A 26,390-nucleotide genomic window follows, 5' to 3' on the forward strand; every position below is an offset into this window, starting at 1 on the left:
TTCCAGGACTTGCTTAGCGGTGTTAGCAGCTTCGGTGTGGACCCTCTTAAGAGTTGACTATCGATGGGAATATCTAAAATTGTACTGAAGTCTCCTGCCCATATTGAGTAGACATTTGATTTACAATTAAGCCTGGAGTTAAGCAAATAACCCAGGACCGTTTATTATAGGACAACGGAAGAAAAAAATATGCGGTAGGCTTGATTAAACAGCATGTCAACAAAAGGTAAATTGTGCTGCACATTATGCAATAAAAAAAAGATAGAGTGCTAACTAACACAGAGCAGTGGAGACCAACTTGAGGCGGGATAAGCACAAGGAAAAGAGAAAGGACAAGTACTTGAGAACAGAGGAAAGTCAGAGAAAAGACTAAAGGGAATAGATAGAAACAGATAGGGTAGAACAGTCACCCTATGGGTAGAGAGAGAGGGTTACAACAGGCAATTAGCCTTCTAGTGGCTAAATGCCTGTTGTAACTTGTTCTCAAGTACTTGTCCTTTTTCTTTTCTTTGTGCTTATCCCGCCTCCAGTCGGTCTCCACTGCTCCTGTGGTCGTCACTGTGATCACAACTTTATAGCACAAAAACCTCACGGAGGACTTTTTAAAATATGCACTTTTCACGTTCCACACTGGGTGTTAGGCTGCACCTAGCTTTGTTTACAAACATCGACGGTAACTGCCAAATCAACATCTTATTCAGCCTTGAGAAAGCCCAAGTCGGACTGACTGTTGTGGGCGAAACACGTGTCGGCTGGATTCTGCAGTTGTATCAATGTACTGTTAAGAAATCTTTGAAAAATAAGGATGTTGATACTGTCCATATCAAGCTTTAAAAAAGAAATTAAGAATAAAAAACAGTTCCACAAAAGTAAATTTGATTTCATCGTGTTATTCCAATATAAATAAGAAGGAGGGAGTAACACTCAAAATCACTATCCACAGAGGAGTTCTGTGACCATATACTAGAACGTATAAGGCCATGTAATTCAAAGACCGCTTACAACATCCTTATAATGAATGGCAGGGGGAATTTACTCCTTATAATAGATGGTCACACCATCACTCTTGCCAAAAACTACTTTAACCATTTGAGACTCTCTTTCATACAAAAAAGATTGGATGTTTCCAGACATGGTGAACCTGTAATGGAAAATTAAAGACGCGAAAAAGCAGTTAGATATTGATTGCATAAAGATTTTCGAAACACGAAGAGAAATAGTCCCTTTCCTATTATTAATTAAAGTGTGTAAAAAATAAAGAAGTTCCCATAACTATATCCTTTCTCAGTCACTGTTCATTCAGAAGAAACAGATTAGAAGACAGAAAAGTCGTTTTCCAGATGCGCTGTTTAAAGTGAAGCTTTAATAATGCTTTGTGACCTGCTTTTCCACTTGGCTACTGATTCTGGCGGCAGGCATTATGGCAGCAGAAGTCAACTGCAATAACGTATTACCATTTAGCCACTGCTTCATGTCTCTATTACAGATGAGTAGACATTTCAAGTCATCTGTAATAAGGAAATTAGAGACAGGCTTTCATACAGAGATTGCAGGAACTCATGGATTTTACACCAGTATTGCCCATCTTGACAATTTTATATCTCCCTTGGTCACCTGCTATTTCCAATTATAGTTCAAAGTTAAGGACAAGTGTTAAGAATAGCCAGTCCATGCATACCCATGGGGTATAAAGAGAAAAATCTATGGTGGTTCCATTTAATATAAAACACTGCCTGGGTGTTTGGATGAAGATGGATTTATTGCAATAGCACATTATCCATTTGATGCAGACCCTCGTACACCAGTTCCTGGCTCATCTTTTTGAAGTTTTCAGGCCGGTCACATTTCATATTCAGGCCGGTCACATTTCAAATCATTCATATGACAACGGAAGTTCTGCCAACTGGTTGCGCAGTCGGGTGGATCTACCTCACCATAAGACATTACTGGCATCTTGCATTATAACTGTTTCAAGTTCATTTCGGTGCAACAGTTTCTCAGCATTGACAGCGTACTGAAAACAAAAAGTCAATCACCTGCCCACATTGGTTCCAAACACAAACTTGAATCCCCCCTCGCCCCAAGCCTCCCTAGCCCCCCCCCCCTCCCCCCATAACAACCAGCAGATAACTGTTGCCCAACTAAGAAGAGACCTATATTTTGCGATCCATGCTCAGGGGAGGTTGGGTTTGCATGACAGGTCCGGGGAAGTAGGATACTAGAACCCAGCCATTAGGAGACATTTTATAGCATCATCTACGGTAGGGATTTCCTGGTAAAACCTACATTTAAGCCGGGCCTTACAGTATAACATGAAAGGTACTCTTTTCAGAGTGTGTACGAGTAAGAGTTAGGGCCAACTGGCTGAGCTATTCGTAATATCCCTATTTTATGGAGCGCGATGTACCCATCATCACATACCTCAGAAAGCTGCGAGGCCTGGATTCGGATATAAATGGTCCGGCACAATCCCTTCTAAGAGTAAGTAAGGTTCCATGTCAACCCGTCCCATATTCTTGGGCCCCATTATACCTTTGTCCCCAACAATTTCCTATGAAAAGTGGAGGAAGCTTCTGTGAAGTCTCTCGTATCTGAACTCCAGAACGCAAAAATGCCTCCGTTTCAAACGCTCCAATGGCAGACAACTCTAATCAGTTTTACTTCCTCCTTCATTCCAAACTATTTCCGTTCAAGGCTAGATGGCCTGCAGTGCTCATCACTACACTTAATTCCCAGGGGTGGAAACTGGAAGATTTCGTTCAGCTGTGTTGGTGTTATTTTAGTTATTAACAAATGCCACGCTGGCACTGAATGATTGCAATCTTGCACACAAGCTAGCTAGTGTCATCATTTACAATATTAGTTCCATGGGAACTAAGACTTACACATACACACAGTCCGTGCTAGACATGTTTTTTTACATTAAGGCCAGGATATCATGCATCTATTACCAGAAAAGCCCTGCAACAAACAAGAGTGCAGCTTTTTATATATGCTTGCATGAGAAAGTGTTGTCTAACCCTGGTATATAAAGGTTTGGCTAATTCTATAGAGCAAATATTGCACACCAAGCAAGCACCCATCATACAATTGTACCCAGAAAAGTTCACTACATATCGAAGACAGCTTTGTGCCGCTAACATCTACCTTACATAGAGTATTAAAGTGAGAAATATTGTAACAAGATTGCTCCCAGGTGTTCAGTGTGGGTGGCGCTGAGGGTTTAGGGAGAGGTGGGGGGGGGGGGGCACACTGCGATGGCTTCCCACTTTCTTGACTCTTATATCAGGAAATTCCAATACAGACGTCACAGTTAGAAAGAAGTGGGTATTCCATGAGAATTCACAACAAAGATGTGCTGGGAACTGTATGGCATATTTGATGGTTAAGGAGCAGTCTTTTTTTCAGAGAAGCGACTGTATACATTTAAAGTAGATAATACGTTATATACACAGGCCACAAATCCAAAAAAAAAAAAGAAGTGGGGGACTGACAGTCTGGCAGTATGCAAGTGACATAACGGTGTGCGACATCACAAATGGCATCACAGGAATTGACATCATAGAAAGTTGAATCACAAGCCACAAATTTATAGGACGTGGCATCACAAGAAGTGACATCAGTTCTACAGCCCTCACATATGTTTAGCAGGTCTATCATGTGTACGTTTGAGTGCACTGCGAGGACAATAGCAAAGTGAGCTATGGAAGAGGATATGCGACTTCTACACCTTACAAAACCCCAGTTTTATGTAACACATCCTGTACATTAATTTACAAACGTTTTTATTGTACATGTAATATGCACGTGTTGATGTAAAGAGCTCCGACACCCTGCATTGGAATGAGTAGGGCTATACAAGAAAAACAGTGGTACTTAAATTATTTAAACGCCTCCTCAGGGGAAGTAAGCTCTATATAAATGCATTTTGCTGTGTGTAAATACTGGGAAAGACCAACACATCTGATATTCTTACTGTACATACATATCTCCTAAACAGGGACTGAACAAAGTGAAAAGCTGCGTTTAAGTATGTGTGAAGTGCTAACCTTGTTTCCATCTGCTTCATTTGCATCTAGGTGTGAGGCTCCAGACTGCTACCTGCCAAGAGACTGAACAAAAGGAGGCCTGATGACCCCTCAAATTTGGCCTTTGTTATGTGCCCAGCAGGAGCCTTAAATCAGAAAGCCCAGTCCCGGCCTGCACATTGTTGCTTGTTGCAGATGGAAAGCAGACAACGTGTAAGCACTGCTAAAAGTGTCCCGGTGTTTGGAAATTACACCGGGACAAGATCAGGGTGTTCACCCTGTGAAAAAAGTGGGTGTACTCCCGACTCGTGCCCTGGTTATACAAAATCTGTCGGACCCGAGGAGGTGGAGAAAAGAACTGGACCTCTGAAAGTTGTGTCAACCAGTAAGGAAAAGAATACTGTTCGACAATGTACATAAATATTTGATGAATGACAGAACCACATTATTAACTGATGGTTTGCAACATAATTGAAGTATTTTTAAATTATGAATCTGTTAAATATGTTCTAGTCTATGAGGGTGGAGGAAAGAGCCCATACAGGTTGTATATATAACGTTTCCTGCAGAGGAAAGGAGAGGTACTACTGGCAGCTTACTGGGACACAATACAGAACAAGTATTGGAAATGCAATAGGTCTCGCATTAGAAAAGTTGGAGCTATTGGTCTTGTAAATGACAAATATTTTATTTTTTTGTTGGTTTTTAAAATAGCTAAATTGATAGCTTTGTCATTTACAATGCCAATAGTTATAACTTTCGCGAATGTGACACCTATAGCATTTGGAATGCAACATGTTTTGTATTTACGTGACTTAGATGGCAGCTCTGGTCGTTAGGCCACATCTCTAGAGAGCAGGAGAGTGCAGCAGGGGAGAGAAGCACAGCAATACAATAGGTCTTGCATTAGGAAAGTTTGAGCTATTGGTATTGTAAAATACAATTTTTTTTATTTATGTGCTTGTTTTTAAAATAGCGAAATTAATAGCTTTGTTATTTACAATGCCAATAGTTTTATCTTTCGCAAATGTGACACCTATTGTAACACAATATGTGTTGTAGCACTGAGTCGTGTGAGGGTGAGGGGGTGTGAGGGTGAGGGGGTGTGAGGGTGAGGGGGTGAGGGGGTGTGTGTGGGTGTGTGTGTGAGGGTGTGTGAGGGTGAGACCTCAGCAGCATGAAATGCCAGCAGTGCACAACACACTCTATTCAGAAGGACCATGATTTAAAAAACGGTATCCTGCATTCACTATAGTGTTTGTCTGAAAAAGAAATGGTAAAAAAGATGCATACTTTTTACCATTTGCTGAATGGCGACATGAGCCTGAAAAACGGAGGTACCAGGTGCTTAATAGCATTCTAAAGAAGTTGAGGCAAAAGAGAAATACACAGGGCCATATTTATGAAGGCCTTGCGCCACCGGTGCGTCACTTTTAAAATGGGAAAAAGTGATGCACCTGTGGCGCAAGGCCTTCATAAATGAGGCCCACAGTCTCTGAAGCTGCGTTTTACATTGGTACTCACATCACAGGAATCCAGATGACAGTTTGGAATTGCTGCCTCGGCTATTCCGTACTTACAATGCCAGAGATTTCCCTTGCTCCAAACCTTCCCTTCCGTGGCTCCATGGTTGAATGAGGAGCGCTGAGGCGAAGATTTAAATACACAGGCTAAATGGATAATTGGGAAAGACTTGCAGTAGTTAGGTGACACTGAATGCCTTTTAAGGCATATCCGGTTTTCCAGCGTCAAAATAATGTGTGAACATAGCGCTTGGTCAAGCACCTGCGTCTTGGTCTCGTGGGTGGGCCCATCGTCTGTCAAAGCATGCGTTGAAATGCCCATGCGCCCTGCTAGTCCACCGTAATGGGAGAATATTGTGCATGCGCAGTATTGAAGAGGCAAAGTACTGTTGTGCCCATGCGCACTATTTGGGGAATAGGACTGTGTTGACTCCTTTTATGCGTAGCGATACCCAGCCTCATACGGGGTGTCTTAAGTAGTGAAAGCATCATGGGTAGTATAACTAGGCCTGTGGAGTTCGATTTTTTGACATTTGTTATACCGCTTTACAAAAGCGGGTGTGTGCGCTCCATTTTTTGACATTTGTTATACCGCCTTACAAAAGCGGGTGTGTGCGCTCCGGGGCACCCAAAAAGGAATATAAATTGCACATGTGTACAGTTAAAAAGACCACTCACAAAGGTTGTATGTGGATATACATACATAAATGTCAAAGATGTTAATTAGATAAATATTTAGGCCCGTAGGTTGATCTGGTGATTCGGATTATCCTCAGCATATAAGTGCTGCGAGGTATCGATCAGGCGGTTAGGTTAGTGTCAAGCCCAAGGCTCCAACGCAAGGGTAAACAAGACGAGATGCTTATAATTCCATCCTTTCGTGCTGTTAATTGCATAAAGCATTGTTCCTTTTGTAGAATGGCGATTACAAACACAAGAGTGTAAACCTGTTTTTCATGCACTCATGTGGCTGCGTTTGTGCTTTCATGTCCCTTGCTCTCTATGGCTCCCCACACAAGTGCAGGGCTGGGTCAGTTACTCTGTAGTTCAGATGATGGGGTGCAGTTGAAAGGAGCCCAAAAGAGAAAGAAACGTGCGTGCTGCAATCAACATAATCCTGCTCAAGGCGCCCTGGGAGCAGCTCGGCCCACACAAAGCACACTCCTTGCCAAAGGAAACACAGCATGCTGACTGATACGACTCAGGAAGATGACTCCAGGAAGGGGCCAGGCTGCCTACTGGTAAACGTTTACATAGATATTAAGTGGAAGCTGACATGTGTTGCACAAGCCAAAGTGGAAACATGTTCTGCACAGGAAGCAAAATGTGGATTAAATGGAGAATAATTTGGATGAGAGGGATAGAAATCATTAAATGAGAAAAAGCAGAAAGTAGTAAAGCAGGAGTTTATTCTAAATAAAAGAGCAAAAGTGTTTTTTTGTAGGGGTGGGGGCCTGATTTGAAGCAATGGGAGTGTAGAGAGAAACACAGACTAGGCACAACCACACAGGCGCGGGAGGGGTGGGGGGTTTGGAAGCACACCTGGAGACTGCTGCAAACGAGATGCAATTCATGGATTACTTAACTAAACAAGTCGGGTGGCACAACAAGGGCAGAGAGGCTGACTAGCTGGCGGCACAAGTTAAATAAGGAGACACGGCCGGCCGGCCGTGAAACTGAAAGCACGTCCGACCGTGAAAGCCTTTGATGCTGCAGGGGGTGGAGCGGCACCAAGCTGGGCAACAGATGGCTGGCGATTTGATGCTGTGCACGCGCATTTTAGGTCAATGCGCTTGCGCATTGACCTAAAAGCGCACGGGCATAGCATCAGATCGCCAGTCTAGGTAAGGTCTGTTTAAGCCCCTATAGTCTCGCTCCGCTCAATGCGCATGCGCATTGAGAGGCGAGACCTAAAAACTTTAAACATGACATTAGATCGCCGGGATGTTGAGTATCATTTATGAATTTAATTTTTATATGTATGGTGGCCCAACATTCTGTAGTATGACTGATAAATTACTCGAGTGTATAGCAATGGTCTTAGGTGGTCCCCAGCTGGGAACAGAGTCTCTCTGCAGAAGGGCTGGTCCCTGATGACTTGCTTGTTAATACATGTAGGAATGGAGAGGTGTGGCTCACTGGTTAGAGGCGGCAGACCTGTAAGCAGAGAACGGCCTGGGACCAGTGTTCAATTCCCGACGCGGCAGGGTCGTGGACCAGAGGTCAACGGACTCGATAATGCTCGCCTCAGTGCCTACTCTAACCAGGGAACACACTCGGTAACTCTGGGCATTAAGCTTGTCTCATCTCTACAACGGCCCCCCACAGACGCCGGGGATGCCTGGTTTCACCCTGGAGATACCCAGAAAGGGACCATCTCACAGGGAAAACCAGGACGGGTTCCCCAGCGGTCTACAGCGCCAGGACACTCGGGTAGAGTAACAGTGCGCTTTACAAGAATCCCACATTTACATATTTACATTCAAGTAGGGTTTTCACTATCCTAATTCATCTTTGTGGTAAGATGTCACAAGAGTGGGCGAGTTGTAATGTTTGTTTATGCTGTCACTACGGCCTGCCCGTTTGCTAAGCTATATTTTTACAGTTTATTTTGTAGCTAATTCTTGATATATTACACATTGATACATTGTGTAGGTATGGTATTTCGTACTTTTTTCCCTTTTATTTGTGTTAATTCATTTAATGTTTAACCGTGGAACAGCTTTCTCTTGAATGATGTTATGAGGTAATGTGTAATTTATCTATGTAATTTAGAATTCTCCGATGTAACTGGAATTCCCGTAAGTAATAGTTTTGGTTGAAGTTCAAGAGAAGCGGTTGGAGTTTGCTGAAGCTGGACGTCTTTAGCTCTTGCACCAGTGGGTCACTTTATGGCACTTAAATAATCTTATTTTATATATATTTCAACTCCTTTGTTTCTTTACAATGGCGACGAGTTTTTCGGGCCGATTCACTGTGCCAATTTCATTTTTATTCAGCAGGCCGTTTTTTTACTTGGTTCCTGAGGATTTCTATTGTAAGTGACCATTGCACATTTAAGGACCTAGTTTTCGACTTTCTGGACTCATCGTGCTGTCACTTTCAAAGTACTGTGAACAAACTGGTTAATCACCGTTTGGCGGCTGAGGCCTTGTGCGCTTGTGGATTCCTGCATGCGCTGAGGATTCCTGGACGTAAAGATTCCCTTCCAGCGTTCGACTTCTCGTGCTTTATTTCAGGGACGTGAGAATCCAACTGACGTCCGCTGGGAGATGTGCCCGTAATCTATTTACTGTAGAAAGAAGCATAAACCATGTTACGTGGCAGCCATTTTGAATGCTCACATAAGTGCTTCATTTTACACGCGAGCTGTTTGTCCTAAAGTTACTTAAGTCATCGGAGCGGCTGCATGTGCGGTTCTTCAAGTTAATCACTGGAGTCATCGGAGCAGCTGTGCGTGCGTTTCAGTGATTCGCACACTATTTCAGAGGAATTCTGTTTCTGCTGGGCATCTTATTAGGTCCTCAATTTTTGTTGTGCATCACAGTGGTACGCACACTTCCTCGGCTACGTTATCCTGTTTCTTGATGGTGTGTCTGCAACAGTGACACACACTTTCACGTGTATTTTCTTGGGACATTATTTCAACAGTTATATGCACACATTTGGCAAGTACTTATGTAGCATGCATATTTAATGCCCCGTTTTCTACTGTTTGCTTCTTTTTGAACTTTGGCTGTAGACATGGTTTTTTTCTCCAGAGCTGTGTTTAGTTGCACATATATACATACTTATTCAGTTTATTCTCTTTTCTTGTTCTTCCTACTAATATTACTGTAGCATGGTGACTTCTCAATACTGTAATCAACCTGCAATTATCTTACAGATTCCTAGTAAACCAAAGTTAAAATGTAAAAATTGGTTTAAGACTTTTGAAAATGATATTGTAGGTATAGATGGTAATTGGTTGTCTCCTAACAGGAAGAAAGCGATTCTATTCAGTTTTCTGGGCACCGCAGCCAAAGACATTTTTGAAAATCTTACACCTACAACTGCACCAAGTGGTGAAGGTGAAGGGGGGGGAATGTCTTTAACTGCATCGCTGCGGCGGCTTTTCCCGCTGTGTGCTGCCATTTTCAAAACACCGCGTTACATGACAAGCTCAGCTTGTCATCAGCATATGAGCGCCATAGCTGATGACGAGCTGAGCTCGTCATCAGCAGCGAAGAGGTTAAGGAAGCAGAAGCAAGATTGAAGAAACAATTTGAAGATGAACCTATTGTTATGATATAAAGACATACTTTTCATAAAAGAAACCAACATGCAGATGAGACTATTGAGGAGTATGTTGCAGCCCTTAGGGTGTTGGCTGCCCAATTGTGAGTTCAGAGCCAACGCTGATATCTGCATTAGAGATCAGTTTGTTTTCGAGTGTGAATCTAAAAAAGTGCAAGAGAGGCTTTTAGCCTGTCATAATCCTTTGTTGGCCGAAGTGTTGGAATTAGCTAAAGGTATTGAAAGATCTATTCAATCTGCTAAAGCCATCAAAACTGATGAGAATGACGTTGCTTCTCCTGATTGTGCTATACTGTGTTAAAAGTTCTATCAGGATAGCAGTAGCAAAAGATACTAAACCTAGCAGCTATCGGCGTAGCTCAAAATTGCATTTGGCTAATAGTCCTGATTGTCCTGCTTTAAGAAAGAATATATTAAATGTGGCAAGTCTGGTCACTTTCAGAATGTGTGCAGAGCACCTAAAAAATGTTCTAATACCACGGTTAATAACATATCTAATGTCGAGCAGGATTTAGAGAATTTACTTCTTACTGTTTATGATTCTTCATTTGATCACATTGTCGGTAACGTTGGTGTTCCTTTTAAAGCGCTTTTGGGTGTTGTTCATAATGGGAAGGTGGCCCTAGAAGTTATGGCAAACTCAGGCTCACCCATTACCATTTTGTCTTTTTTTTGTGAAGAAAATTGGATAGATGTCAAGCTGAAAAACACTGATATTAATCCCAAGGCATTCACTAATTTTAATATTCATATGTTGGTTTTTTTAAGAGAATTTGGAATTGAAAGGGCGCAATGTTTTTACGAAGCTTTATGTTGCTATTGGTGGTAAAAACATAGTAGGGTGGTACGACCTGGGGAAGTTGGGTGTCATTTTGTGTCTGGGTACGGATTGTCCTTTTAAATTAAGGGAAATTGAAATCAAAAGTGTGACTGTTGACAAATCTAGTGTGGATGCTATCGCAGCTAAACACCAAATTGTTTTTCAAAAAAAAAGTTGAAAGGTTTTACTCACAAAATCTAACTTAAAAAATGAGCTGTGCCTATTCAGCACAAGGTTCGCAAGATTCCTGTAGGTATGCGTCAGAAGTGAAAATCTCATTTGGATGCTTAGTGTTCTGAAGTCATCATTGAGCCTACAGACCGTTCTGAGTAGGTTTCTGCCATTGTAATCGCTCTTAAGAAAAATCAAGAGTTGAGGTTGTGTGTGGATCTATAATTTGACAGTTTATTTTGTAGATAATTCTTGCTACAATAAATTGTGTTGGGGTAAAATGTTTCTCACAGTTTGCTGCATGTATTTCAGAATGTGATTCCTGTATACAGTCATTTAAATAGGTTATCAACAAAAGAAATAAATATTTATTTAAAAAGTGAAGGTTTTCTGCGACAAGAGTCAATTAAGATTGTATTTTTGAACTAAAATATTTTATGCTGATAATCAAAGACTGTTATGGTGGTATAAATAATTAAGTCTTGTTTTAAAAGTTTGATTGTGAACTTTTGTGTACCCAGCATAGAACACATTGGCCACTATGCCTCACAGTTTGGAGGTATAGTATTTATAAGTAAAGGAAAGATATGCGTTTTTAGGTCTCGAACCAGATCGCAAAGCAATCCGTCGCAGCGAGACTCTATTGCAATCATTTCGGCTTTCAAGGACTCAAGGGGAACAGACAGCGGACAAGCAATGTGAACGCGCAGCTGTTCGACCTGGATTAGGTCGCGCGCGTCAACTGAACAGCATGTCAGTTTCAGTTTTACACACGGCCGCGCACATCTCCTGTCTCGAGGCAAAAGCATTCAGTTTCACTTTCGCGTCAACACTGCACTCAGACCAGGTTTTTAGTGGACAAACGCATGCACCATGAGGCAAAAACAAATAAATTGGAAGCAGACTGCCATGAGCATCCAACATTAACAACGGTAACGTTAACAGCTGTAATACATTGCCCACTCCTGCTAAAAGCACATATATCGCTTTCTGTTTCCAACAACTGCTTTTAGTTTTGCATATCTACATAGCACGAACTCGACTTACAAGTATCGGCGCGCCCCACATGAGCACCGTATTTACATTACACATTCAGCTACGGGAGTTTAAGTGATTTGCCCAGAATCACTGGATGTGGACGCGAGGCTCGAACCCTGCTTTTTTCAACACCAAACTCGGCAGTCTAGCAGACGGACCACATCCTCTTTGCTTAAGCAGATGGTGGTAGTTGAAGCCATGACCCTACCTAACACGGGCGGGCCCCTGCACAGCATGGCAGCCTGACCGTTGTGCCACAGTCCGCTGCGGACCCCCACCGCATTATTTATCGTGCAGCCTCAAATGGGAGCATCTCCTGAGCGCCGTGATCACCACCGCACCAAGCAAGCAGTTATTTTTGGAAGTGAACCGCCGTCATTCAGCCTACAGACTGCGCCTAAAACTATGGCAACTTAGCCGAGGTCAGCAGGTTACACTACGAGGCCGAGCCTTGACCATTCCTTTGCCCCGCTCGCTGCACGAAACCGTTTCCTTTATTATGATTATATTCACATAGCCAATAGTCGCCCCTGCAACACCAGAAATGTATTTTTCCTGCACGATCACAAAAGCATTAACGTTTTAGGCAGTAAGGCCATTGTTTTTGGTTTTTACAGAAAAATTCACAATTAGGTTACTCCGATCAGATCGTGTGTTGAGACTTGAATAACAACATTGCTAGGAAAACTGGCCTTACCTGTACCGTGACGGTATTAATTGGGTGAAGTTTACACCAACATATTTTGAAACGAAGGGCCCGGCGCTTTGCTCACCTCGGCTTGTGCGCGGATACAACGCAGCACAGACACAGATTTTCTCCAGCACCCTCACGCACTGCAGTGCCAAGGAGATGGTGGCGCCAAACTTCTGCCCAACCTCTGCGGTCCTACGCACAAGCAGATTGCAAAGAGTTCGCGCATCAGGAGGTCACGTCAGCTTCCAATGTGAAAGAAATGTTGGGGCAGACAGTGCACGAGCAGAATCTGCTCTGTGAACGCGTGTCCACGAGCCAATTCTAAAATGGGAACGCGCTTCCAAAGGGCAGCTTTTTACTGTTCAATTTCATTTCAGTGGTCCTGGCCGGAATACCTGCTGGGCTTCATTATACTTGAGTGATACTGTCTGGAAGACTGGTGAGCTGGCGCCTTACATTTGTTTACTTAGTCTAGCAACCACTTTTGGAAACGTGCTTCGGGGCCTGGCGGCATGCTGTGATAATTACTATGCTAATTTCTTTCTTTGTTGCGATTGTGAGCAGGCATATTACTAGGGCCACGCGTGCATTTGGAATTAAAGTTGCACACAAGCTGTACCACACAGCCACACCTCCCCTTGCTTACGCATGCGCACAAACAGAAACAGACACACAAGCGCACCTACACACAAGCACGCACACATACAGAGACCCCCGGCCCCCGCTGCACACACAGACACACACACGAGCGCACCTACACACACGCACACACATACAGAGGCCCGCCGCACACACTAGCTCATACACACACACACACACAAGCGCGCCCCACCTCCCCCACAAGTAAGGCCCACTTACCGCCACACCTACCCTTGCTTACGCATGCGCACAAACAGAAACAGACACACGAGCGCACCTAGACACAAGCACGCACACATACAGAGACCCGCAGCCCCGCCCGCTGCACACACAGACACACACACACAAGCGCACCTACACACACGCACACACATACATACAGAGCCCCGCCGCACACACGAGCGCGTACACACACACAAGCGTGCCCCACCTCCCCTCCACAAGTAAGGCCCACTTAGCGCCACTCCGGACTTCAGCCGCCACCGCGGGGCTCTCCCTCGGGCATGGGAGCCCCGCCTCACCAGCACCGCTTCTCTCGGTGGCACTCCGTGGGCGCGTGTGCGGGCTTCCGAAGACGGAAGTCCCGCCCCACGGAAGGTTTCGGTATCGCTGTGGTTTGCTCTGCAAGTCACAGGGCTCGCACATCCTGTGGCTGTTCTTTCGAGCTGCCTGCTGGGCGGAGGGCTGCCTACCTGCCGGGTGTCTGGGTGTTCGTCCGCCAAGATGCTGCAGACGGTCCAGGACTGGTTCTGATGGGACCGGCTCTGGCTGCCTGCTAACTACACCTGGCCCGACTTGGAAGACTATGACGAACCGGCGCTGCCCAAGGCCTCGCACTTTTATATCACCATGCCCGGCGCGCTGCTCTTCATGGTCGTCCGATACTTCTTCCAGAGGTGAGGAAAAGCGCAGAGCGTGTTAGAGGGGAATGGGCGAGGCTCGGGATGCCTGCGTGGCCGTCGCGGGTATCTCGAGCTTTCTGTCCCACGTGGGGCGTGGAGTCTCGGTTTGAACTCTGCCTCCTGGTACTTGTAGTTCTGTTGAGAAACTCTTGTAAGTGTGCTGACATTACACCCATTCAGTGCCCCAGACTGCAGAGTCCCAGATCTGGCGTGAGTACGAAATAGAAACTGTGTTCTTTGCCTTCTGGTGCTCGTGTTTACCTGGATGTTTGTAATAAGTGTGGAGAGAGCATTCTGGGTCACGTAGTCCTTGAGATCTCGCGCGTGTAATAAAGTATTTAGTGTCTGGTTTTTCTGTGACGTGTAATATCAGAGACCATAAGCACAGTGGCGCCCCGTGACTTAGAACCACTCACTCCCTACTAAGTTTACAAAGCGGAGATGGACTCTGCGGCCGCAGTGTCAGTGGGTGTGTTTGTAAAGTACTGAGCCGGCAGCAGTAAGGCTAGAGGCCGGAATGGAAGGAGCAGAGGGGTGGCGCGGGATCCACGCTCCTCTCGGGGTACCCTGAATACTTAAGTTAGTGCTAGGTAGAAGAGCCTATGGCAGGAGGCAAAGCCAGGTGTTGGAGCAAAGAACAGTCCGGAAATGACAACCTACCCAGGCCACCCCCCTCAGTTACCCGGTGGATACGTCTAACTTCGGGCCCAGCGTTTTCTTAAGTGTTTATTAAATTCCTTTGACTGTGGCATGCTAACCTGTCTAGCCGCCACTCCCAAAACAGCACTTATTTCTTGAACTTGTATGTGCAGTGGTGTGCGCATGCGCAGCTTCGTCGTGGCAGATTTGAATTTGTTGCAGTTTAATCCTTTTGGAGTCTGACTCTGCCCTCCACCCCCGCCCAGACAGTTATAACCGAAAACGGTCCTAACCACCCCACCTTCTCACTGTACCCCCTAGGCGAGAGTAGTGCGATTTATAGCAGGTACACAGGCTTCCGTGACAGCCCCCTGCCCCCTCAGCCACTGTGAAAGTGTGCAATGAGTGAACTAGAGTGTGCAACAGGTTGTAGAGGGAAGCACTCAGCAGGGGGGGACGGGTGTGCCGATAGATGTCTGTATCCAAGATATTGTATAGCTCCTGTCGGGTGCTTTAGAAACTGATAGAGGAGTGACCCCGCAGGAGCTGACAGTCTAGGGTGTGTTGACAAATGTTGGGTGCTTGGTTGTGGAGTGCGAGGGCTCAGTCTGTGCTCCCGTGTGGGGACGTTGTGCTCCCAGATATGCATCTGGAGCCCATGGGGTTTCTTTGGAGTGTTTAACTTCCGGTGTCTTGATTTCAGAGGACTTAGGATTCGATCTGATGAGTGAATTAGTTGTATGGCATGTTGTTTTATTTTTAACAAATGAACGTATATGGTTGTCATGTACGCCGATGCACCAAAATGGCAGGGTTAGTAGAAGGGACACTGTACACCAATTGAACTATGACATCACATCACGTCACTTCAAGGCAGTGATATCTTAAGAAGTTGACCTAGACAAGAGCACATAATTGAATATAGGTAGGAACCCAATAAAACGTGCATGATTACGATAACGCCACAACAGTTAAACAGATACAGGTCTCCTTTAGATACCACCTATAGTTTAAGTAGGGTGGAGGTGTGATATGCCAGGAGAGGCAACAATACTAATTCAGCTGTTTGTTAAATGAGAAATTATGCGGTTTTTTTCAATAGGAGGATACATACAGTGTTACAAAATGCAGGTCACTGGGAACCAAATTTATTTATACCACAAACTGCTGGTAGTTGAAGCCATGACCCTACCTAACACGAGTGGGGCTCTGCACAGCATGACAGCCTGACCATTGTGCCACAGTCCGCCGCGGACCCCCACCGCATTATTTATCGTGCAGCCTGAAATAGGAGCATCTCCTGAGCACCGTGATCACCACCGCACCCCCTCACCCCCCTGATCACACCATCACTGCTGCATGATTCTTTTCTTCAGGGGACCTCTCGGCCACCACCTTCCTGCCTATTGCACTGTTAACGGTCCGCATCCACTGCGCCTCGTTGATATTAGGATTATTTCACGTTTACAAATTCAGAACTTTTTTTTCCCACATAAGGTATCCTTGCCGACTTTGTTTAGTTTAAAAAAAAATTCATGCAACACATTGTCATATACAATGCCAATAACTCAAACTTTAATGCTGCGAGACCTATTGCATTGCAAATGCTTCTTCATTTTGCTAGAGATATAGTAATGGCCATTTGAGCACAAGACATGCACTTGGAGATCAGGTGTGAGGGATGGCATGTGAACACATGAAGAGGGTTCATCTACACAGAACCTTTTTTATTACATTGGGAATCCTTTAGAAAATTAAGGCAATCATCACAGTCTCCTACATGTCAACAGTTCAGTAAGGGTTTTACCACATGGTTTGGAAAGAAAACCACCTTCAGGCATTATGGATAACATTTTATAGAAGGGAAAGGACCTCACGTGCCTGGTTGTGACCTAGCAGGTCCAGTCTGAATTCGAGGATGCTCCCCAGAGGAGAAGAGATAAAAAATTATCAGCAAATTCTTAATCCTGCCCTTTCTCCCAGTTTGAGAAGGAGAATACAAATGCCATGGAAATGGTAACAGTTCAGTATATTTGTAATGGGTGATTTGTTTTTATTCATTGGGATATACTACAATTCATATTCTCTAAGGTCTAACATCTTGGGTCTTAATGATCATAGATCAAGAGCTGGGAATGCTGCTGAATCACTTGTTAATCCTACCTCATGCAATTGCAGTGGTAACAGGAGGGAGGAGCGTCAGACGAGAACCAGAGTTTTTATGTAGGTTACGTAGGCAGGAAGACAAATATTTTAACTACAGAATGCCATCATACGGGCTGGACCTTCTCCAACACTTGGAAATTGTACAGGTAAATGTTAATATAAGGGTTAAGGTGGTCCAGAACGAATATATGATGATACAACGAATTCCGTTGCAACGCATGCCTTTACCACGCATGCGTTACAACGGAATTAGTTTAGCACGCATAAACCTTTCACCGACTATTTGCGTGGTGACGTCATACGTCGTTAAAAAAAACGGCATTTTTTTACCGATTTCTCTTAATCGACTGATGCCGACGTGACTTATGGTGAGTTGTTTTATTTGGGGGGGGAGACCCCCCCAACCCCCCTCTTTTTTTTTTTTTACTTTTACCACATATGCCTTTACTACAAACATCGTAGTAAAGGCATGCGTGGTAAAGGCATTAGTTGTAACCACGCATGCGTTGTACTGCATGCGTGGTTAAAGATTTCGTGGAAACGGCTTCGTTGTAAAAGCCGTTTCCCGTCCAGAACGAAGAGATGGCATTTGTGCCAAGCAACACCTCAGATGGCTTAACTTCCAATTGACCATCCCCTACTTAGATACAGTTAGACCAACCGAAAACGGCACTGTTCTATAAAAAAATTTCTAGGGTCTATGCACAGTCCATCCACATGGTTTCCAGGAGATGCAGCTTAGATGCAGGCATTCCATGTGCAGCCTTTGTATGCACTCCATTACACATGCCACCAGCTAAACTTCTTCTTAACCAAAAAACGTTAAGTGTTCCGCTTATATAATATTCTGCACCAGTGCTGCAAACAAGCAGAACCGGCATAGTCCAGTAACTGGAGTAGCTAACTGCTTTTGGGATACAAGCATTTTCCAATGTTTTCTTCTGGTTTTACTTCATATTTATAAAAACAATTATCTTCGAATATAGCAACAGAAGATTTATTTGAGTTAGTAAAGCATGTAGCAAAGAAAAAGATATACAGATGGACAAAACACACAATTATGCGAGTAAGTTAAAAAGTATTACCACCATGTTAAAGTTACTGATTATTAGCTAACAGAGGTATTATAAAAAAGAAATTGATGGGTGAAATGGCTGATGCAATCTTAGCCAACGATAATAACTTGGAGGATGCCTAACATGAAATTTTTTTTGCCCATCATGTCACTTCAGATTAAACCCAGTCATATGCAATCAGCCTTTTTACAGCGCCAATGGAACAGTGCAGCCTCTACTGCCAAGCAAGATCCTCTCTGAATCGAGCATAAGCAATCAAAAACCAGTTTTGGTCTACCTGGACTCTATAGTCGGGTGCAGATTTGTCCCAGTGGCACACTGAGCACGAGACTCACTTCTGGCCATACCTGTTGGTTGCACCAAGGGCAACAAATGAAAAAATAACAGATGATGGACGGAATGCTGAACAAGTCAAACGTTCACCCCCAGTCACAGATCTGGGTTAAATCCATCTTTGTTAGATAGTCATGCCATTCCAATTTGGACTCAGACATATGTAAATCAGTCTTGACCCAGCTCCCCATGGGAACAGAACAGCTTGAAATGCCAGGTCCTATCTGGACCAGAAACAAGCATCCTGGGACCGGTTTTCACTGGACCCCCGTCTTGGCATACCCTTTCCACTTTGGGTGACAAATACAAAAAGAACAGATGATGGACGGAATGCTGAACAAATCAAACACACACTAAGGGCAGCACAATATACACTACAAAAAAGTGACGCATCGAGTGCTTGAATCAATCTCAGCCACTAGCAATTTACTAGAGCCACATCCCAATACATTGTTTGTGGCCCACCATGACACATCAAATTAGACCCAGATATATGCGAATTAAACTTGGTCCTGCTGCAATAGGAACGGTGCAGAGGTATTAACACTATTTGGAGGCGGAAGGGGTATCCAGATTTTGGCTTTAAAAACCCTCTGCAGAACACCATTATTCTGCTAAAACGACAATCCGTGGAAATGCAATACTGTGTAGGGTGTATATGGTGAAGAGCTACTATATTGTTATTACATGCATTTCAGTACACAGAAAAGGGGACTACAAAAGATCACACAACTGAATCTTATCCAGAGTAATGGGGAAAAGAAATTCAACATCAGGTCGAATTTAAAGTAAAAAAACAATTAATACATTATGTTAGGAGAACCAGCGTTAAAATGTTCTATGCAGGTGGAACTTTCCTGAATGAATTTTAAAACACGTATGTTACAAACTAGGTCACTAAGGAATATTTATCACACTTTCTTTTCTTGTTTCCTTTAGGAAATGTTACACATACGTTTGTGACAGTGCGGCAGACTTCTTTTTGAATGTTTTTCTTTCGGCTTATTGTATAAAACAAGTACTTCCTTACTTTTACAGTGCCCATCCTCCAAACGGTAATGTCATTTCCATCCAGGATGACTAGTGAAGAGACGTTGCCTCACCAGAAAGTGACATCACTTACTAGAGGGAAGGAAATGCAAGTCTGGAGGAAATGGAAAAGGAAGCTGTGAAAATTAAAATAATTCTAGCCCAAATGTCCATGCTAGAAAACCTAACGTACAATTGCCATCTCAAAAGCTTTCCAAAGAAAAAAGAGCAACTGCCTATACAGTAAACGCCTGCAGGCAAGAGAAACATACCAATGGCTAGCAGTCACTCTAACACAGAGGTCTTCAAACATTTTGATGCCGAGACCCCCCTGTAAAACCTTTTTAGGCGTAAGGACCCCCTTCCGACAAAAGTTAATTCATCCATGCAACCTTTTATCCATTCATACATCCATCCACCCTTTCATCTTCCCATCCTTCATCCACCCACCCTTTCATCCTCCCATCCATGCATCCATCCTTCACCTATCTACCCTTTCATCCATCCATCCACCCACCCACCCTTTCATCCATCCATCTACCCATCATTCATCCCCCCCACCTTTTCACACTTCCATCCATCCATCATTCATCCATCCATCCACCCTTTCATCCATCCATCCTTCATCTGTCCACCCTTTCATTCTTCCATCCATACATCTATCCTTCACCAATCTATCCTTCATCCATCCACCCTTCCATCCTTCCATCCATACATCCATCCATTCACCCATCCACCCTTCCTTCCATCCACCCATCATTCATCCACCCACCTTTTTACACATCCATCCATCATTCATCCATGCAACCTTTTATCCATTCATACATCCATCCACCCTTTCATCCTCCCATCCATACATCCATCCTTCATCCATCCACCCTTTCATCCTCCCATCCATACTTCATCCATCCACCCTTTCATCCTCCCATCCATACATCCATCCACCCTTTCATCCATACATCCATCCACCCACCCTTTCATCTATCCACCCATCATTCATCCCCCCACCTTTTCACACATCCATCCATGCATCATTCATCCATGCAGCCTTTTATCCATCCATACATCCATCCATCCATCCACCCTTTCATCCTCCCATCCATACATACATCCTTCATCCGTCCACCCTTTCATCCTCCCATCCATACATACATCCATCCTTCATCCATCTACCCTTTCATCTTCCCATCCATACATCCATCCTTCATCCATCCACCCTTCCATCCTTCTATCCATACATCTATCATTCATCCATCCACCCTTTCATCCATCCATTCACCCATCTTTTTACATATCCATCCATCCTTCATCCATCCACCCTTTCATCCATCCATCCTTCATCCATCCACCCTTTCATCCTCCCATACATACATACATCCACCCTTTCATCCATACATCCATCCACCCACCCTTTCATCCATCCACCCATCATTCATCCACCCACCTTTTCACACATCCATCCATCCTTCAGCCTTTCATCCATCCATCCACCCATCATTCATCCACCCACCTTTTCTGTGCCTCACCTGCTGCGAGACTTCAGCATAGCATGCTCAGACCTAGGCCTCCATCATGAGATCTGCATCACCTCCTGCCACAACGCTACTATGTGGCTATCAATGAGAACCTGCATTATTGACGTCCTCAAGCTCCCCAGACAGACCCACATCACACTGCACCTCAAGATGCTACACTGCAAATGTTACTTAAAGCCTGCTTGCGCTGGACCTTAGAGTAAATAAAGTCGGACCCAGGTCTGCTAGGAAGTGAATCTGTGCTCCATTATCTATACACATCTCCTACAGACAATCGTCCCCTCGGCTATCGTACTCCCATAGCACACTGGGCACATATGGAGGACAGACTAAATAATTTCTACTTGGACTGAAAAGTCACAATCAGCACAGCAGGCCTGTATTTACGTTCTTGAGAAGTGTTCTTCTGACTACAAAACAGACAGCTCGCGTATGTTGTACACAGAAACAGAGCACCCTGACTCATGTGTGTGTCACACTGCTGAGGCATCACCTGACATCAGCAGGTTGTCTGAGTAACGTACTGCAATGAATACTAAGGCACAGCAGCTATTCTGGCGGTGACACGACTTTGATTTGGTGCCGGGGCACGAAGGTTATATACAGGGTAGGTTTCATTTTTGCTCCAGTATACCACCTCATCGTCACCTACAAACCACTGTTTTCAGACCACGGGTGTCATCGTTCTTCTGCTCGGTCTAAAAGATCTTGAAAAACATTCGTCATATGGTGTTGCAACAAAGACAAGAGACCAGTGCTACACATGCGTTAATTGACCCTAACAACGGTAGGTGGACATTGCAAAAGTTACTGAAAAGTACACTGTAATTTGATGACATAATAGCAACCATGCCGGGGGCTTTCTCGTATAGAACTGGCTCATACCGAGGGTGGGATACCCCTGTGATGCATTACTGTACGTGTACTCCTTGGATTCAGTAACACAGGCCTAATATGGATGCATCTTAAGGATACGCATGACATTTTTGCTTTACTAGCCCACAGTAAAATAGGATTATATCCTCCATAGCACAAGAGACAAAGCGAACACTAAAATCCAATCTAAGCAAGCGCCCAGTTTTTTTTTATCCCTTTCGGCAAAGGAGGTGTCAGGTGGGCGGACACTTTCACCTAGCTCCACGGGAGGACTTGCATGCTGCGCTGTCAGTATACAAACAAGGCAGCCCTCCTTTACAAGAGAAAGCAAAGCAAAGGTGGCCACTCCCTAAGTACAAGCACGTCTCCTAAAGATCAGGGACGTGCTCACAAGGAGCGACGTTCCCGCCCGGCCACAAAAAGGATTAAAAAAAAAACAAGCTCGCTGAAACACAAATACTTGAAGAAAAGAGTCTATAGAAAAACAACGCACAGGGTTTCGGAATCCGCAATGGGTGTCATTTACATTTGCAATGTAAATTACGTCGTTCCTTTCTCAGCACCCTTCAAACAATGAAGTTTCTACCACATTTGTAAATTGAAATGGGACAAAGGCGGGTGAAAGTCAATGCACGGTCCTTTTCCTAGCTTGTATTCATTCATACGAGGGATTTTTCATGCAAATGCCTGTTAGCGCACATGGGATGTTATAATTAGATTTCACCAAGTGCGTTAAAATGGAGGTTACCGTACGTCAGCATTGAATGAAAATCGCTCTTTTAAATGCTTCACATCTGTTTGCGTATGACCAGGGCAGTTCTGATATAATTTTAAAAAACGTTGCGTATAGCATAAAATAATCGATAGTGCGTGGGATTCCCTCTAATCACAGCAGGTTGATACATATAATAATAATTAAAAAAAGAAGACTATTAGAGAGAGAGAACACAGTTTTGAAATAATGGACAGTACAACTCCCCTCGCCCCCTTACACCCCCGGGACAGACAATGAACGGCCGCACCACCAAACGGAAAGAAAAGCTGCATCTGCGAGCCTTGCAACAAAGGAGGCGAAACCAGAACACACCCGCCCCCGCTCATGAAACTGGTGTCAGTGCAAGCTTTCCCCACATTTTTTATTGAACTGTAAGATTACCTACAAAACATCAAACCCCAATAAATAACGACTCCTACTTCAGCAAAACAACAACAGGGCAGACGCCCACATCTCCAAATAGGCCCTTCCGTAACAAACAAGAAACTTTGCAAACTGCCTGGTCATCCTACGTCGATCATGAATTTGCACTTAATGGGCGGTGGTAAACAAGCCTCATATCAATACGTAAAATGACGCAAATTAGTGACTAAAAGGAGTCAATTTGGGTCCACACTGGAACTATCGTTCTATCTGTGAGGGTGAACCATTCGGGCCGTGACGGAATCCACTGCCTCAAACTCCCCAGTGGTGGGCGTCACCGGGCTCACAAGGAAGAACCTCCACTGGGAACAGAAGTGATTTTGGGTCTGATGGGGGCAGCGAGTGGGGCGGAGTAATTAAATGTGACAGGGCTAACGGCCGCCTGTTGTTGGTCAATCCCTGGTGGAGTCTGGATTGGATGCAGTACAAGATTGTGTCCGATTGCAGTTAAATGGCCTTTCTCTGGGCAGGTTGTGTTGGGACGCAACTGGGAGGCTTTTGCTAGGGTGAGGAATGAGCTATGGGTGTGGAAGGAAGTCGCACGATTGATGGAGCAACATATTAGCACTCTCTCCCTGGGTGCTCCAACTGGTGCTTACGGTGTTAATAAAGCGAGGAACCGAGCCACTGCTGTGCGGTACTTCTCATTTTTAAAGCGGGGGTGAGCGAGTACCTTTTTTTCTAAGAAAGTTCGCATGAAGAGTGTTTCTGGTGCTAATTTGTCAGTGGGATTGGTAACCAATACCCAATATATTAGCAACACATTTTTTTTTTTCAAACCAGCTCTTTGACATTACTATCCATAACACATGATATTGGAGTTCAGAGTTGGAAGGGTCCAGGGGTTGTAACAAAGGGGGTTGTAACAATAGGTTTGTAGGGTCCATCATTTTCTGGAAAGTATTTCATGTCATTAATAAGGATCTACCGATTAAACAATCGTAAGGGTACACTATTTACATTTTGCTGCGATAGGCATTAAGTATATTTAATGAAGGGTATGCAATGCCTGGGACTGGTGCCTGATGGAGGAAACCCTTGAATTCAAACGATTAGGGTCTTTACGATAGTGGTTCTTACTTTATAGTGGAGACCATTAGCATAATCCTGGACTGCTTAATTGTGAAGGCATAAAGAGTGTAAGTTTGGTAGCGCTAGCCAACGATCATGCAGTACCAATGACAAACTCATGACTACTCCTCAAGTTATCTCTTACCAGGATTGAGCAACTGAGCAGGCGACTGACAAATCGGGCAAAACAGGTAATCGGGCACACAAGTAATCGGTAACATATCAAGGTCTTTGAGAGATGAAGGGTTCCTCGTCAGATACAATGGGTGGTCACAATTAGTACAGTTGAGTATGAGTAATGTGTGGTAAATGCCAGCAGCAATAGATGAATGTCGGTATACGAAGTCACTGCCCGAAGAAAAGTGAAGTATTCTTAAAGTGTTCGTGGTATGGGGCTCTGGCATGTTAACAGCACTGCTGTAAAGGGCTGGTGTGTTCGCAAAGTTGACGTATGGCATCAATGATGTGCAGTCTTGTAAGGGCACTGGTTTCGGTTGGGACATATGGCTCTGGATTTCAGTGTGGGTAACAGATGTCTTCATAGTAGTGCCTGGAGGGTTGGTGTTCATACTATGGTTTGTAGGTTGATAACTTAATACTGCTGTGTGGGGGCTAATGTGTTCAGTCTGCTGCCAAATGGCCGATACATTTACCATGAGTCTACGCGTAAGGTGGTGCACGTACGTTAATATCCTTGTGAGGGTGTATGCCTTTACACAGGTATCGGCGTAAAGCCTAATGCTATTTAACTGATCACAACAAATGTGCTAATGTCTATACTAGGAAACCTGCGGAAGGGTATTAACTGTCAAAGTTAGTGGCAAAACAGTTCTGAACGTAACCAGTGAATAGGAAGATAGGTGCCTTGACGGTGAGGTGTAGGAAATGTACCTTGTGGTGCTTGCTGTTAGCTGTCTTCGTAGCTGATAATCCTGGGGGCTACGGCCCCCTTCGGCAGCCTTTGCTCCTCCTCCAGGATCCCCCTGAACGCTCTTGGACCCGGGGGCCACCTCTAAGTTTCTTCTTCCCTTGCCTCCCGTCCCCCTCTCCTGCCTCGCCCCGTATTCAGGCCTCGCACCATCCGCTTCTACGCTCTCCTCTGGCCGCCGCAGGGAGGGGGACCGGAAGCGCTAATACGAGCGCCGCCCTCCTCTAGCAGCACATAAAGAGACGGGTGGGACCACGGTCAGCGTGACTGCTTCCGGGTTAGGGTCAACGCAGAACAGCTCAATGCGCTCAACCCCTCCCTTAGCAACCGCGTTAGGCGGGCAGTTACTATGCGGAAGTATTTGCATTTGACGTCATGGTCGGTCCCCACCCCTTCAACAGAACCTATCCTTCATTTCGGTTAGTGACGATAATCACGCCAATGCACTTTTGTTGGTTGACAGTAGTTACTTATATAAAAATGTTCTATACAACGTAGTTCCAGGACCGTGTTTCGTTTTTAGAAGCTATTGCCACCCGGCGCCTTTGTTAAAGAGACAGAGACTACAACTCCCAGAATGTACCAATTTTTAAATGAAATAAAGGCACTGAAACTATTTTATCCCGCTGAGAGAGATCTGGCACCGGGTTAGAGAATCGTTTTAGTATAACTGACTATTGGTGTGTAATGTTATAGCTGATTTATTTATATTCTGGGTCATGGACATTTTCAGTAGCCAGAATTTTCATTTATTTATTTATTTTATTTATGCGATTTTATATAGCGTGAACTTTACCCGAAAGTGTCAGAGCGCTTTACATAAGAACCAGTTGAAAAACATAAGGACTTAGGATTACATGCGTTACATAAAGGATACAACAGAAAAAATTGCAAATGTACAAGATGTAAAGTCACACAAGGAGGAGATACAAATGGATATACTCTAAGAGTCACATAGGAATGGTAGATAGTACAAAGGTCTACTGCATATACTAATGATTAGAGTTATCTCTATATTCACTTAAAAAACCATAGGTTTCAGGCCTTATATAGTTAGGAATTAGCATTGAAAAAACCATTGAAATTGCTCCTATATAGTTAGTTGTACTAACTATATTTCGCGCACCCGCAATCCACTGCTGATGATGTCACATATTACATCATTCATGACATGGTCAGTGACATCACTGATGACATCACTGATGACATCTCAAATGACATCACTGATGAGATCACTGATGACATCTCATTTGACATCACTGATGACATCATCCAGTGACTTCCGTATTTCTGTAAAGTTTAAATATGTTTTACATTTTGAAGAATGAGTGGATGTATAAATGTCTGGATGAAGGATTTAGTAGGTGCGTGACTGACTGTATGAGTGAGTGATTAAATGTGTCTTACTAAATGCATGGGTTAGTGACT

The 26,390-nt window shown here is 44.1% G+C and overlaps 1 protein-coding gene across 9 annotated transcripts in view; it reads right to left on the bottom strand.

Moving 5' to 3' along the window:
* The window catches only part of CSNK1G1 (casein kinase 1 gamma 1), a 766,422-nt gene extending 741,251 nt beyond the window's left edge, over positions 1 to 25,171 (bottom strand). For 5 of the 9 annotated variants that reach the window (XM_086959214.1, XM_086959213.1, XM_086959209.1 and 2 more), the window contains exon 1: positions 24,926 to 25,136. The gene's annotated coding sequence lies outside the window, so the exon portion shown is untranslated. Of the gene's footprint in view, positions 1 to 24,925 lie in introns of all 9 variants that reach the window. The other 4 variants (XM_086959215.1, XM_086959210.1, XM_086959211.1 and 1 more) reach the window with 3 other exon arrangements.
* Between the last annotated feature and the right edge of the window lie 1,219 nt (positions 25,172 to 26,390).

The sequence above is a fragment of the Lissotriton vulgaris genome, chromosome 2_2 (assembly GCF_964263255.1).
Source record: "Lissotriton vulgaris chromosome 2_2, aLisVul1.2, whole genome shotgun sequence".
NCBI lineage: Eukaryota > Metazoa > Chordata > Amphibia > Caudata > Salamandridae > Lissotriton > Lissotriton vulgaris.